This window comes from Eschrichtius robustus, chromosome 7 (genome assembly GCF_028021215.1).
Source record: "Eschrichtius robustus isolate mEscRob2 chromosome 7, mEscRob2.pri, whole genome shotgun sequence".
Classification (NCBI taxonomy): Eukaryota; Metazoa; Chordata; class Mammalia; order Artiodactyla; family Eschrichtiidae; genus Eschrichtius; species Eschrichtius robustus.
Window position 1 is genome coordinate 92,568,994 of NC_090830.1, and position 16,217 is coordinate 92,585,210.

The 16,217-nt window shown below is 42.7% G+C and overlaps 1 pseudogene; it reads right to left on the reverse strand.

The window, feature by feature from the left end:
- LOC137767167 (eukaryotic translation initiation factor 2A-like) overlaps positions 1 to 5,312 on the reverse strand; it is a 49,459-nt pseudogene extending 44,147 nt beyond the window's left edge.
- Between the last annotated feature and the right edge of the window lie 10,905 nt (positions 5,313 to 16,217).

A 16,217-nucleotide genomic window follows, 5' to 3' on the forward strand; every position in this document is an offset into this window, starting at 1 on the left:
CACATGTACACATCGTGATGACGTTTCAGAAAAAGAGTGTCCTAAAGTCTAATAAAGCAAAATAATAGAGATTGTAATTTCTCTATAAAGGAAAAAGAATCAGATTGGAATTATATTTCTCAAAAGCAAGAGAGGATTTCTGAAAGCAATAGAGCAATATCTTCAAAACTGTTGCCATGTTAAATTGAAGAAGACTTGGAATATAGGGAGTAGTGGTCAGCCAAAGAAATAGTTAATTATTAATTCTAAAAAGTATTAATTTTTAAAATAATTAATGACAACTAATAAAAACTTGAACCCATAATTCTAAATGATTTTAGGACAGTTCAGATCATGGAACAAGGGAAAAGCTTTACATTTAAGAACTTTTAACAACATTTTTCTCCAGCTTTTTGAACAAGGGACTCACATTTTCATTTTGCACTTGGTGCCACAATTTATATAGCCACCTCTGTCACCCAAAGAGGACACTTGAGATTTCTTTTGCTAAAGAAACTGGAACAAAGAGACTCTGTATTTGGAGACAGGCAAATAAGAAAATTGGGTGAGAAAAAGGAAAATTAAGTTAGTTGCTAACTGATTTAGAGACATCCTTAGTCTTCCATCTCCAACATGGGAGATTGTAGGGTCTTTTTCTGGAACAACTGAACCACTCAGAGGAAAGAACTACACGTCCTGGCGTTTGAAGGTCACTAATATTGTTGGTGGCCCATTCCACCAACATACACTAAACTATTCAATATATAAGTTCTTCCATGCACAGACGGCCAGTTCCAAAACATTTTCATCCCCTCCAAACATGACCCTGTATCCAGGGCTTAATGCCCTCACTCCCATTTCCCCTTCTGCCTTTTAATTTAGGAATTGCACCCATTTGCATTTATACAATATTTAACATATATTGCATCTTAGCTTCTATTTGTTTTCTTCACAACATTTATCACAACATACAATTACTTCACTATCATTGACTTATCAACTTTTTTCATGCCTCTCTCCCCACTAGGCTAGGAGCTCCCTGAGGACACAGCCATTCCTGTCTTATTCACTATTAGAGCCCAGAGTCTCCCACAGTGCTTTGCCCACATTGTCTCTCAGTTAACTGATTTGAGTGAACAAATGTGAAAGGGCTCAATAAACTGTATGTGACCAAAATGACAGCTTCTGATTATAGAATGGATACAGAGCAGATTCCCTGAGGCCTGAGATCGTATCATGTTGATTCTGAGACAGTATGAATGACAGATGTGCTACCTGGGTCACCACACCTCCACCAACCGGGCAACGTGAGGAGTCGGGCAGGATGGACCACTGTATGCTTTCCTAGCTGGAGTAGAGCAGAAGCAAAGGCAGAAACATCTTTCTTTTCTCTTTTTCCCTCCCCCTATCCCCCTCCCAAACCACAAATGGAACCTGTGAAGTTCAACATGATTCTTATTTCTCCTTTGCCTTCCCAGGCCCTTCCTTTATCTCTGGTTTCAAGCCTGAGAATAAATCTCTTGGTCACGTTACTTAATCAGGTTCTCCCAGGGAAAGGACCCTGTTGCAGGGATGACAGGAACCAGACTCCAAATGGTTTTCCAGGAGCTGAGGGAAGTGAAGGCTTTTCCTGCAGTTTCTCTTGCCAAAGAATTAAGGAAAGGATGTGGGTCATAGGGCTACAGCAGTGCAAGGAGGAATTCTAACACTTTCTCTAGGACTGGAGGGAAGGTCTGTTTCCCTTCAGTAGATGCTGCCCTTTGCTTTTCATGTGGTGTCTGGCTCACCTCATCAGAGGTTCTGTGCTGGGAAACCAGGGCCATAGCTGGCTTGGGTGGCTTATACTAAGATATACAGGAAGGAAATTAAGCCCTTTATTTCTATTATCCCTCCTTGGGCAATGGCAAGACATTTTGCCTTGAGAGCCTTTATTTCATCCAGGAGAATCGCCTTTTCCCGTCGGGAGAGATTCCCACCTCTCCAAGCAGCTGTTGCTCTAAGTAACCATTTACTTCCCAGTGACCTCAGTCTGAAGGTGTCCTATGGCATCAGCATCCTGTTTCCCTGGTCATCATCAATGCAGCAATAAAGAGCACGACAGCAGGAACACCCCCCCCCCCATCACAGCTTGCTTTCCACGTTATAAAGTTTGAGGACAGCATCATGTCACCCACACAGGGAAGGAGCATAGTTCTCCAAATGAGTTACAGCATGGGTGGTAGGAACAGCTACATAAAGTTTAAAAAATGAATCCTGTGTCCTGCAACAGTGCGAACAACTCAAATTTGCATTCAAGATAAAAACGGAAAATGGAGAAAAACCAGGGAAGACTTACCACTCTAAGGGTAGACAGTACCCTCCCCAGAAACTTCAGCCAACACCTGCCTCTGCTGGGTGCTTCACAGATCCCTGCTCCTGCAGAGCATTTTGGTGTCCAGACCACCATGAATTTGGAGCTGGAGGAAACGTGACTTCCTTGGCTTCCTCCGCAAGGGTCATTCCCAGTCAGGAGCTGCGGGGAGCCCACCCTCTGGTTTCTCAAAGCAGTTTCTCTGGAGGTCTCTTTCTTGCCACATTGTATTCTTTTCTCCATGTTCTCATTCTTTTGTGTTTGTTTCTTAGTTCTTTTAAGTTCTTTTACCTGCTAGAAACTTTAACATATATTATTAATGTCTTTCCTGAGAGTCCCCACACGGGACTTTTTATTATATCTCGACTATGTTTAGACAAAGCTTAGCTCATGGGAGGCACAAAGTACATATGCACAAATAAATAGGGGGTGGGGTTCCCGCACACCAGAATTTTGTGTCCAGTGCCATCTCTGACCATTCCAGGCCACCAAAAAGATTGCCTCAATTCCTTTTTGTGAGGAGAAATGACACCTACACATATATTCAGGCTCCTCACTGGCTAGAGCAAAGCCTGAGTCTTGGTTTAAGAATGAAAACTTTAAAGATTCTTGAAGGAAGTGAGCTATAAAGCAATTCAGTTTTCTTTAAAATTACTCTGTTGAGTTTATGCTGATCAACAAGTTCAGGAGAAAACTAATATTCATTCTAAAGTTAGAGAAACAAACTTTAGTTCACCTTGCTTGTTTTGCACTACTTTTAACCGATCTAATGGGTTACATTTATTTAAATTTAAAATGCCTTTATCCATAGATGGTAAATCATACTGAATAACAATGATACCTGACTTTCAATTTCTTGAGCTTAGCTAAGAAATTCACGTCTCTTTTCTTTTTTCTTCTTTTGCATTTTCTCAAAGGTTTATTTAATTTAATTTTTTTTGTATTTTATAATTCTTTTTTAAAATTTATTTTATTCACGTATAGTTGATTTATAAGGTGTTAATTTCTGTTGTACAGCAAAGTGATTCAGTTATACATATATATACATTCTTTTTCATTGTGGTTTATCACAGGATATTGAATATATTTCCCTGTGCTAGGTCAGAATGGCCGTGATTAAAAAGTCTACAGATAACAAATGCTGGAGAGGGTATGGAGAAAAGGGAACCTTCCAACTCTGTTGGTGGGAATGCAAAATGGTGCAGCTACTATGGAAAACCGTATGGAGGTTCCTCAAAAAATTAAAAGTACAGTTGCCATATGAGCACAGCAATCCCACTCCTGGGCATATATCCAGACAAAACTGTAATTTGAAAAGATACTTGCACCCCAGTGTTCATAGTAGCACCATTTTCAATAGTCAAGACATGGAGAAAACCTAAATGTCCATCGACAGATGAATGTGTGTGTGTGTGTGTGTGTGTGTGTGTGTGTGTGTGTGTGTATATATATATGCCATATATATATACAATGGAATATTACTCAGCCATAAAAAAGAATGAAATAGTGCCATTTGCAGCAACATGGATGGACCTAGAGATTATCATAGTAAGTGAAATAAGTCAGAAAGAGAAAGACAAATACCATATGATATCACTTATACGTGCAATCTAAAATATGACACATGTCTCTTTTCTATAACATGTATTGAGAGGTAGGAAAAGTCAATTTAGTGGACATTATTAACTAATTTCACATATATGCCAAATCTTAGATAAATGGGTGCATTATAGATGAGCAGTAAGTATGGGTATACGGTGGCCAGGCGACCTTCAGAGTGCTCTACAGGGTTTAATACACAGGTTGTGTTTCCACTGATTTATGCTAAAACTCACCTTCTCTGAATCTTTAACATAACCAATTCCAAATCTACCTGGAGCAGGGTGGTATCTTTTAAAATTTTCTCCAAGTCATTGTTTTTCTAGCCATGTTTCAGTTGCTGCTTGCTCTTTCAAGGTTTAGTTGCTTTCGGGTCTTCTTTAGGATCTTGAATTTTTCATCTGTCTCACGGTCTCCAGATGTTAACCGAGATACAGTGTTCCTTGGTGTGCTCTGTGGGGCAGGGGTAGGTGCCATATCTTGGTTCTTGTCATTTCCTGCTTTGCAGCTTTCTTAGTCTCGTATTTCCTTTGATTTTCAAGGACTGCTTTTGATAATGGCTTATCATTTCCTGGTTGTGATTTCTTATTCTGGAGTGGTTTCTTCTCAGGCAGCTTGGAACTGATGATTAGTTTTTTCCTTAAAGCTGAGGATCTACCAACCATTGTGAATTTATGTTCCTAACCGGGCACTTCCCTTAAAACTGCTTGGTAAGCTATTGTTTTCGCTGGAAATAGTCCATCCAAAAATGGTTGCCAGCACAGGGCTGGCATAATACCAAACTTGTACCCATGATTAACGCACAAGCTGGGAGCATGCATGGCAGTAAAAACGTGCTCCCAACCTGGGCACCAAGCAAAATATGTAGGATCAGAGGTTACTGGTTTAGAAATAGGGTTGCATTTAAAAATATCCCGTGATTCCATTTGTCCCTCAGATTTCTAAACCTAGCTAGCATTAATATATGGCCATGAGGACTAAATAAGCTACATTAGAATGCCAGTTCCAAAGTCAAACACTGATCACATTTCAAGTTGAAAATCATCTCTTTGGCAGGCATAAATCCATAAAGAGCATAAGACTCGGTAGACCTAGAATTCCAAATTACATCATAAGTGGAGCTGTGCTTTGGTAATTGAACAGATTACAGCATTTTCTCCATTTGTTGAAGGTGACACATCGTTTGCTCCCTGTAGCAGGAAGTTCCTGTCTTGTCAAATCTGTCCTAGCCATTACAACACAGCAGTTGCTTTCTTATTCCATAGCATCATAACCTTATCAACCTTAGAGGAATGATCGTTGGCTAAACCTGCATGAGGTCCACCAAAGTTGGGGTATAGACATAACCTAACAAATACAGGTGCACCTTTACTCCCTGGAACATAGACAGTCCCCTTGTGTGATTGGAGTCCAAGTGATGACACACAATATTTATGCAATTATTATGTGCAGTAGGTACTCAATATATATTTGTTAAATGAATTAATTGTTGTCTTTCTCCCTTGCCCTCAGTGCCCAACATGCTCAGAAAATAGCTATTGATTGAAGAATAGATAGATGAATGAATGATAAATACATATTTCTATTGTTCATTCTTCTGCAAATGCCCTCCGAGCATGGCGAAGCAGCCCCTGGGCATGAGAACACCTCTTCCCCAATCTTTCTCCTGGTTCTGGTCATATGGCAGTGTTGTTTATAAGCAGGTTTCCTTTGATCATTTCCAAGACAAGAATGAATTGTGTGTTGGTGAAAGACATGACTGTGGAATCCTGAAATATCTCCCAGCTCAGCTTTTTTTTACTGGAAAAGAAGAGCCTGTGGATGGGGGACCCTGAATAAGAGAAAGTTCTGATTTTCCTTGTCTGTGGTTTAGACTAAAATAAAAGCGAATCCCTGACCTGGTCTTCCCTTTGACTAGGTCTCCTACTTACTCCTGTGCATTTTCTCCAGTTGGGGATCTCTGTGAATCAGTAGGTCTCAGGCCAGGCCAGGGTCACATGGAAGCTTTTCAAGTGGTCAACCGGGGAAGGCGAGGGGCAATAGGAATGGTCTGAAGATGAAGCAAGGGGACTTATCACAGCAACCCCCAAGACCTGCCTCCAGATTTACCTTTTGTCTTCCCTTCCAGGGACCTTGGTCTCTAACCCTGCCCATCCTCACCCTCCTTTGGAGAAGGTTCCTTCTAAAACTGACTGTAAAGTAGGACATGTCCCTCCAGATCTGACTCCCACCCCTCATGTCCCAAAGACCAGCCTAAATGGGAAACAAGAATGCTCTCCTGACTTTCCAGAGCTTCCTCTCCCCACAGCTGGGCACTGGACTCGTACATGGAAGGATCTGTCTGGGAGCACCAGGAAGGGTGGATATTCACAATCCCATATCCAGGTGTTCTGTCCAATTAGTGAAGCAAGGCTCCTATGTGGGAACCCTTCTTCACATGCCTGTCCTCCCAGTGCCTGGCTCTGAGGGGGACCCACTCTTTCCACCAAGGGTCAGACTCCTGCTTTGTGTCCTGAAGCTGCCTCACATGTTCATACTTTTGGTTCTTTTGGTTGCTGGTGAAAACTGGCACACTCCACGTCTCCATCCAAGTAACTCATTTGTTTAAAATTTTGGAACATCTGAAAAATCAAGAGTGTTAAAATGTGTGTGTGTGTGTGTGTGTGTGTGTGTGTTTGAAAGAGCATATGGAAAATCTCCTTCCCCCGGCTCTTTATAACCCTTCCCAGGCACTAAAAGCACAATGGCCATAACTCTCACCCATCCAAAAAAGTGCCGAGTGCAGCACTTTCTTGTTTTATATATCCTTGCTCTTAAGTGCTCACTGTTTGGATTTCTGATCCCATAACTTTACTTAAAAATTGAGTTTTACTGATGAGTCCCAGGGATGAAATGTACAGTGTGGGGATTACAATCAATAATAATGTAATATCTTTGTATAATGACAAAGGTGGTCAAAAGGTACAAACTTCTAGTTATAAGATAAATAAATATTAGGGATATAATATACAACATGATTAATATAATTAATACTGTCGTATGTTATATATGAGAGCTGTTAAGAGAGCAAATCATAAGAGTTCTCATCACAAGGAAAATATATATTTTTCTTTTTCTTTTCTTTTGTATCTATAGGAGATGATAGATGTTCACTAAATGTATTGTGATCATTTCATGATGTATGTAAGTCAAATCATTCTGCTGTACACCTTAAACCCATCCTATGCTGTGTGTCAATCATACCTCAATAAAACTGGAAGAAAAAATTTTAAAAAATTAAAAAATTTTAAAAATTGGGTTTTAGTGGAACTTCGCACTATTTGAGCTTTCTTCTGGCCAAGGGCTTCACCTCTGTGGCGGCCTCTCCTGCTCTATGAAGCTGGACCAGCATGACACCTGCTCCCAGTGGTGCTACAGGGTCTGGTTAGGGACATTGACCATCATGTGACAACGGTAACTCCAGAGGACCCTAACACCACAGAAGAAATGTCACGTGGATCTCGCAAAGTCCTATACCTTCTGGCCCCTGGCTGTCCCTTTCATTTTGTCCCCTGCCACTTTGCAGAAACCTGGCGCTCTATAAATGCTTATTGAATGAACGTTCCCACTGTCCTTTGCTCTTTCCACTACCCACATTCTTAAGATTCTCTGGCTACATCATGCTCTTCCATGGGTCTGAGCCCTTGAACAAGCTCTTCTGTCTTCCCATGGTGCTTTGAGAATGCACATTTTCCAGTTTCACATTAGTAAGTTGGGTCCCTGTGTTTATCTTGGAAATGGAGAAATTGAAAAATGTCTGCAAAGCGGTTGGAAGACTGAAAATGATACCATAAATGGTCCTGAGACATCAAGGAAGTTTTGTAGGATAGGAGGCTGATGGCATTGGAGCCAGTGATATCCAGATATTTAGGATTCATATCTGAGGGGGAAGGGATGGGCTTCTGCAGAGAGCCTGTAATTCACTCAACTTAGGGCATCAGGGCTGGGAGTGCTGGGGATCATGCAGAAAGCAGGGTCAGAGGGAAAGACTTTGGGGACCCTGCTAATGGCCTGCCGAGCTTCCTTTTGCTCAGCCTGTGTGTGGAGGAAGAGGATGTGCCTGCAGGCTCTGAGCCCCAGTGGACAGGGGCACAGGGAACCTCGGCTGACTCTGGCCTACACCATAAACCAGGAAACTCCAACCCAGTGACTCAGCCCTGCAATGAACTCCTAATTCGCTTGGCAGTGGAGGCAGGATGAGTTAATCTATATCTGTGCAGAAGGCAGGATGATCAAAATCTATTAAGTGAAAAAACTGAGTCACAAAAATTATATGCATACACAAATAGTGCATGCACACACACACTCATACACACCCCTTGAAGAATAATCGCCACCATACTAACACAGGATGCAGGCTTTTAGGTGGATATTCCCTTAAAGGTGCTGTCTTATTTTTGCCCTATGTGATGGTCCAGTTCCTGATTACTGAGGGGCTGGCTGATTCTGATTGCCCTGGTGGTCTATGGCTCCAGGAAACTGACCCCCAGTCCTCTGCCAGCACATTCCAAGTCCCCATTTCCCTTCCAGGGTGGTTCCACTTCTGCTGTGCAGCCAGTCTGCTTACTAGGTTGACTATGGTCTCTCAAAAGAATCAGCAGATTCTTTGTAGGCTATTTGCATTTCATCGAGCTTGGTTTGATGTAGAAACATTGGCTTGACTATTGACTTTTTTTTTCTTTTTAAATTAATTAATTAATTAATTTATTTATTTTTATATTTATGGCTGTGTTGGGTCTTCGTTTCTGTGCGAGGGCTTTCTCCAGTTGCGGCAAGCAGGGGCCACTCTTCATCGCGGTGCGCGGGCCTCTCACTGTCGCGGCCTCTCTTGTTGCGGAGCACAGGCTCCAGACGCGCAGGCTCAGTAATTGTGGCTCACTGGCCCAGTTGCTCCGCGGCATGTGGGATCTTCCCAGACCAGGGCTCGAACCCGTGTCCCCTGCATTGGCAGGTAGATTCTCAACCACTGCGCCACCAGGGAAGCCCCTGACTATTGACTTTTAAGTAAAGTATTAATTGTGTCAGTAAAGGCCTCTGGGTTTTTTTTCCATTTCTTCAGGGCCTGCAGAAATACAATTGGATTTTCTTTTAATGTTAAAAAGGACCGATCTCAGCCACCTCATCCCTGGCTTCTTTCTCTCTGCCTCTGCATAACCCCTGGCCTGTTCTGGTACAGCGGTTGGGAGGGGAGTCTTGGCTGCCTGGTCTGGGCCACAGGGGATACCAGGTTCTGAGGATTCAGCCAGAGGTTCCAAGAATACCCTTGGGGAGACTGGCACCCAGCCAGCCGTTTGCCTGACTTGGCTGCAGCCCCAGCCTGCTTTCGAGGTATTTAGCAAGTGCAGCATGAATGCCGCTGGCATGGCCCCCAATGAGGGAAAATAAAACACGTCATTTCTCAGGGACAATTCTCAGTGTCAAGTTCAGTGTTGTTCAAGTGGTCCCGACAGAGAAGTGTGTTCACCTGTCTCTAGAGCGTCCCCCTGCCCTCCCAAGGGCCTGTGGGACAACTGCAGGCATCACTTCACGGGAATGACTGCCCAGAGGACACAGGAACAACGAGAAAGTGATCCTGTTCTGTTTTCTATGAAGAAGTGAGCATCACCTGAATTCCCACTATTTAAGATAATCACCGTTAATATTACAGAACAAACTTTCTCATATATTTTAAAGCATGTATATATATATACACACACACACACAAACACACGCAGGTATATATATATTTAACTGTATATGTAATTGAATCCTAGACACTTCAGCTATTATGCTATGAGACTCTGGATATTCATTAAATCTTGTGTTTTTGCAGGCATCCCCTGGCACCGTCCCAGCCGTGAGTGGGAAGGCTGCCCCATTACTGCTGGGTGGGCATTAAAGTCCAGGCTCTGACGTGGTGTCCACTGACTCTGGGGAGTGGGAAGGAGCTCATTATTGTTTAGCGAGGATAGAATTCCAGGCTCCCTACTTAGTTTACTTTGCCACCATCTTGAGGAGGGCTGGCGGGGTTTGGGGGCAGCCTTATTACACCCCAATGAGAGCAGAAGTGTTTGCCTGTGCTGGTGGGGAGGAAGGTGGGGCTGCAGGTTTTTCTGTGGTGTCTGGCTGGAGTAAAATTGTAATTGTCAAAAACTTTTCTGTCTTGTAATGCTACCCCAATTCTGGTCCTTCGGCTATAAAAAAAATAGGATTGGTGGGCCCTTGTTTCTGTACCTATTGGCATTTCCAGCTTGCTGTCTTCTCTAGCACCCAGTCTAAAATATGTGAATGCAAAAGAAAACCCAAGGAACTCACCACCATATCATGGTTTGGGTTCTGAAGTCCCTAGCCAGTCTGCCTTTTTCTCTCTGCTTTTCAGCCTTCTTATGTTTGTTTTATAATGTCCAGCTTTTTAGCAGGAGGAATAGGAATAAATATATTTACTTCATCATTGTAGAACTAGAAGTCCTCAATTATTTTGTTTTTAATGTTTAGGTTTTTTCTAGATGGTTTATGGCTCAATTTTAATTTTATGCTATCTGAATGTCTTTACATTTGGATTCAGCCCATTCACACTGATTTCAAATATAGATACTGAGCTATTCATTTCTTCCATTTTGTTTACAACTTTTGTACTTAGTCATGATTTTTTTTCTTTCCTTAGTTTGTTGATCTAGTCAGGTAAAATTTTATTTCTCTTCCGGGTGCCCTGGTCTTTCTAACTTGGATATTCTATTATGCATCTCCATTGCACTCAAAGTGGCTTCTTATCTTAAGGGTTCCACAGCTAATAAGTGCAGAGTTCTGTTGCTGCTCTGAGTATTTTGAGATCCTGGGGCAGTTTTCATCTAGAAACACAGAAGCTGTGGCTTCTCAGTCAGTTCCTTGGAGCAGGCCCACATTCTTATGCCTCTCTGAAGGGACATTGGAAAGCTAAGTTGTGGAGGCCGGAAGCAGAGGAAGTGGCCCATGTTGACTCTAGGGATATCTCAATATAGCTGTCTTCTCTGGGCATGATGACAATTCCTATCATTTAAGGCAATGGCAGCACTAAAACCTCACACCACCATCATCTGCTTTTGTTCCATATTAAATGCATCCACTGGTCACAGCCCAACAGGAGCCTGGAGGGTCCACTTTGGACAGGGAACACAATTTCAAAGAAGGCCCTCTGGCCTCAAGCTGGTTCTTTTTAAAAGGTGACATGAGGGCATGACCTAGAATCTCAAAGAATCTCAAATGTCTGTCTTTTTGGGACTGGCCTTCTTTATCCATCATAATAGTTTGGTGGATGGAGATGGAGTGTCTGGGCCTGGAGCCACCTGGGCTGATAGGACATTGGGTTAATTGTTTCCACCTGGCACTTGTCTGTCATTCTTGTTGTCTTCTAAGGACCCTTGTATTTAGGCCACAGTTGGTGAAGAAAAGCAAAGACTTGTGGCATTTTTAAGTTTTTTTCTGAAGCAGCATGACCTCCCAAAAATGCTATGCCTCTCAAGTCCAATATTCACTCAAGTTAGGTCAGGATGCAGAGAGTTGAATATTAACTGGGTGTGTACCGCTTCTAACTCTGAACACTTGCTTACCCTTTCTGTGCCCCGATGTTCCCCTCGAGAATTTGTTGTCAGCAATCCAAGATTAACTAAGAAATCATACAGAAAAGTATCCCGGACTCAACAAAGGGTTCTTAAGTTCTGTCCTGCTGGTCTGACGTGGTGATCTTTTTTCTGTTGTATGCTAATACACAAGAGAGTGCTATCAAAATGTGCTTTAATGCAGTGAATCTGCTTAATTTCTGTGAAGTCCACTTTCCAACTAGAAATATCGCACTTATACATATAAAATCCAGTTCCTGGAGAATTTTAGACTCTTAATGTTTTATAGTATCAGCCCTCTAATTTCACAGTAGGAAAATCTTAGACCCAAAGCATGGCTATGACTGACCCAGAGTCTCCTGGCCCCCAGCCCAAGTGCTTTTCTCCACACCCAGTAACTCACTGGCCTTTTGGTGTTACCTGGCTGATCACAGAGCTGTAAGTGGGATGCTCATACGGACGGATGTAAACAAGGCAAGTTTCACATCAAGAAAAATGCCATTTTCCCTCTGCCTGATTCTTCTCCTCTGAGCTTTCTCACACTGTGCTTTGTCCATGACCAGAACTTTATCCTTTGAACCATTTTATGTGTCCTCATTCAGTGATTAAGCACACTGTGTGGAAAATGTGCTTATTTCTTCCCCCTACCCCTTCCTTCTATCTCCTTTGGTTTGGAAATACAGCAGTGAACAACACAGACCAAGCTCCTTTCCTCATGAAGCCTTCATTCTCATTTGGGGAGACATAGTATAAAGAAAAAATGAGGAAAATGTAAAATATGTCAAGTGGTGATATGTGTTATGCAGAAAATTAAGTCAGGGAAAGGAGACATGGAGGGACATCTGCAATTTTAAGCAGTTGGCTCAGTGAAGTCCTCATGGTGAAGTTGGCATTTAAACAAAGCACTGAAGGAAGTGAGGAGGAAGTCCTATGCAGAACTGGGCAGAGAGTGTCCCTGGCAGGGCATGCAGCAAGCATCACCTCCCCGAGCTGGGAGCACTCCTGGGATGTCAGGAGGAGACCATTGTGAGTGGTGCAAAGTGGGCAAGAAGCAGAGCGGTAGGAAGTGAGAAAGAGAGATAATGGGACAGGGGCTCGGGGTGGAGAGGCAGGGGCAGGCTAGCCACAAAGACCTTATCAGAAACTGTAATGAGCTAGGAGGATATATTGTACAGCACAGGGAATATAGCCAATATTTTATAATAACTATAAATAGAATATAACCTTTAAAAATTGTGAATCAGTATGTTGTACACCTGTAACTTATATAATATTGTACAATACCATACATCAATAAAAAAAAAGAAACTGTAATGACTTTGACTCTCATTCTGCGTCTAATGAGGAGCCATTGAAGGCTTTTGAATGAGGAGTGACATAACCAGCTTTTCGTTTTAACGAGTTCACTCTGGTCGCTGTGTGGAGTTAGAGTGTAGGGGGCCAGGGGCAGGGGAGGCTACTGCAGAGATCCAGGCAGAGGTGGTGGTGTCTGGACCAGGGTCGAGGTGATGACAGGTGGTCAGATGCTGGAGGTATTTTGGAAATAAACGTGAGAGCCTATGCCGAGGGATTCTGTGGGTGTGAAACAGAGGAGCAAAAAATGACTCCGAGAGTTTGGTGAGCAAGAGGAAACTCATTTTAAAAACGTGAAATTCAAGGTACAACTGGCCAAAGACAGATAAGCCTGGAGTGCTGTCCCAGGCACAAAGTGCCATCCTCACTTCTGCCCACATCCCATTGTCCAGAATTCAACCTGTTGGTCCAATCAAACTGCAGAGGAGATCTGGCAACACACATTTCCCAAATGCTCAGGGAGAGGAATAGTTGTGGAGAACCCATGACATGACTCTGCCACAAATGGCTTTAGTGAAACAGCGCATGTTCGGTTGAGGGAGCACCACGCAGCCATTCAAAGTACGCTCTCCAGGCTTTTCTGTCCCCTCCTCAGTGACAGTGGATGGCAGATGGCAGATGGCAGATGGAAGCAGCCCGGATCCAAGGGTCTCTGCTTGGGGGAAAGCTGACTGGAGATGCTCAACATACATCAGACTTCGAGTACAAAATAAACCTTTGTTGTGTCCAGCCATTGAAATTTCAACATTTCCTTGTTAATTCTGCACAGCTTAGCTTATACTAATACATCACCACATTTATTGCACAGCTGTTTGTTTTCAATTTCTTGTTTTAAAACAAAGCTTCAGTGGACATGGTAAAACACAAATCTTTGTTTATACCTCTGACTAAGACCCTTGAATATATTCTGATTTTTGGAAAATGTGTATCAATACACCTCACCCCCTCCCATCACACACACACAAAGTAGTACAAGAGAGTATCCCTTAGAACTTGGTCTTATGAAAATTGTTATTATTTTTAAAAACTTTGCTAATTTTATAGATTGCAAATAGCACCTCATTGTTTTAAATTACGTGGTTTGGATTTCTAATATGGTGGAGGGCATCCTTTCCTAAGGCCTCTCTGGGAAAGAGGGTGGGTGCTACCGAATGGCCAAATGTGCTGGGCGAGAGCATCCTCTCACCCCTCTGGCGTTCGTGCATCTTCCGTATCCATGAACTGGGACTTTTTTAGTTGAACTCTGCCTATGAAGGGAAGTGCCTTTGGATCTGTCTTACAATTAGAGGAAGACCTCATTTTACTGTGCTTTTTGGTTTTACTGCGCTTCACACATATTAAGGTTTTTTACAAATTGAAGGTTTGTGACAACCCTGTGTCAAACAAGTCTATCGGCACCATTTTTTCCAATAGCATTTGCTCACTTCGTGTCTCCGTCACATTTTGGTAATTCTCGCAATATTTCAAACTTTTTCATTATTATTATACTTGTTTTGGTGATCTGTGACCAGTGATCGTTGATGTTACTATTGCAAGAAGATTACGACTTGCTAAGGGCTCAGATGATTGTTCTAACAATAAAGTATATTTTAACTGAGGTACATACACTTTTTAAAAGACATAATCCTATTGCACACTTAATAGACTACAGTATAGTATATACATAACTTTATGTTACTGAGGCACCAAAAAATTCTTGTGATTTGTTTTATTGTGACATTTGCTTTATTATTGTTTTCTGGACATGAACCCGCAACGTCTTTGAGGTCTGCCTTAGACTGTCTTGTCAGTAGCCTGGATGAGCACTGCTTTGTCTGGATGAAAATGAAGGTACCGATTCTTCCCATTTTATGTCTCTTTAAAAGAAAGAGAAGCTCTCCTGGTGTTCCAGGGAGAAGCCCTTAACAGGTCAGGAAAGGCTTAATGGCCTCCCACTGAAATACAAGGAACTCATGAGCGATTGGATGAGGTGGACAGATGCACACATCACCACACACCTCACAATAAGTTGCCAAAGAGTCAATCACGGGGTTTCAGGAACACAGAGAATAGAGGGCCTTTCTGCCCCGGGGGTGCTGGGACATTCCAGATGAATCTCAAGGGTGATGTTCCAGGTGATAACCGAGCTTGATCTCTGGTCTGGGTCCCAGGCTGGGCCTTGTCTCCCATGACAATCCCCACAGCAGCCCCTCTAATGGAGTACACAAGCCAGGTTTTCCTGTGCTGAAAGGTGATCAAAACAGACAAATTGTAAATCTACAGCTGTTGTTTTGTCAGCATGTGTATTTTTACAGAAAGGAGCAAATCTCTGCTGAGCTGGCCAGATAATCATCTCTGCTTTTCCTTACTTGTTCAGAACTGTGAAAGAACGCCCTTGGCAAGGACCTGGTTTTAATCACCTCTGCTTAACACAGAAGCTTTTGAAGGTGAAGGTGCTTTTTGTAAACTGTGGCAGGGTCCCAAGGCATTAACATTTCAGACCTTTCCCCAGTATGGGAAATGTCTAGAGCAGGGCCGAGGTATCAAGCCTGTGGAGACAATCCCCTGCACAGGGAGTCACTTTAATGCCGCTGACTCATTCCTCAAAGACATGTTTTTTTTTTTTAATTCTTGAAAAATTGCAGTCCACGCAAAGCTAGAGACTTCTGGGTCCAAGGAATGTGTCAGCTTGCTTTCATTTGGTACAAAAGGAAGGCTTTTAGGAGAGATTTAGAGAAGCCAGAGGCCTTCTTGGGAATGGTCCCAGAGATGATGAAGATGCTGGAAAGATGGAATTTAGAAAAAAGGCAAGAGGGTTTGGGTGACTTCACTAGGGACAATGGAGAAAGTCACTTTCCCTCATAAAAACTGAGAGTTAAAACACAAATAGAGTTCCCCTGCCCAGAGATTTCTCATTAAGAGCTGCATGGTTTGGGTGGGGATGTAGGGACCTGGGGGCATGCAGGCAGGATGTAAGGCCGAATCCTGCAGGTCTTTAAAATCAGGGACAATATCCATCCTTTGACCTGGTTTAAGCATTAACCGCTTTACTGGCAATGTGGGTTGCTGATGCCTGACTTCCGGGGATGGAGCTCTGAGGAGCATAGGAAGGATGAGAATGAGACGGCAAAAGCTTGTGATATTTTGCTTTCAGAATCCCTAACTCAGAGCATTAACCTCTGGTTGCAAAGGACCTGAGTAAACACTGAGTGAAATAGGCTCATTGAGCCTGGATGTGGCTAAGAAAGTCATGGTGAATATATTCTCTCCATTCCTTCTCAGGTCAGTACCAGGCCCATATTGACTGACTGAGCTTCCAAATGTTCTCTCATTTCAGGGGAGGG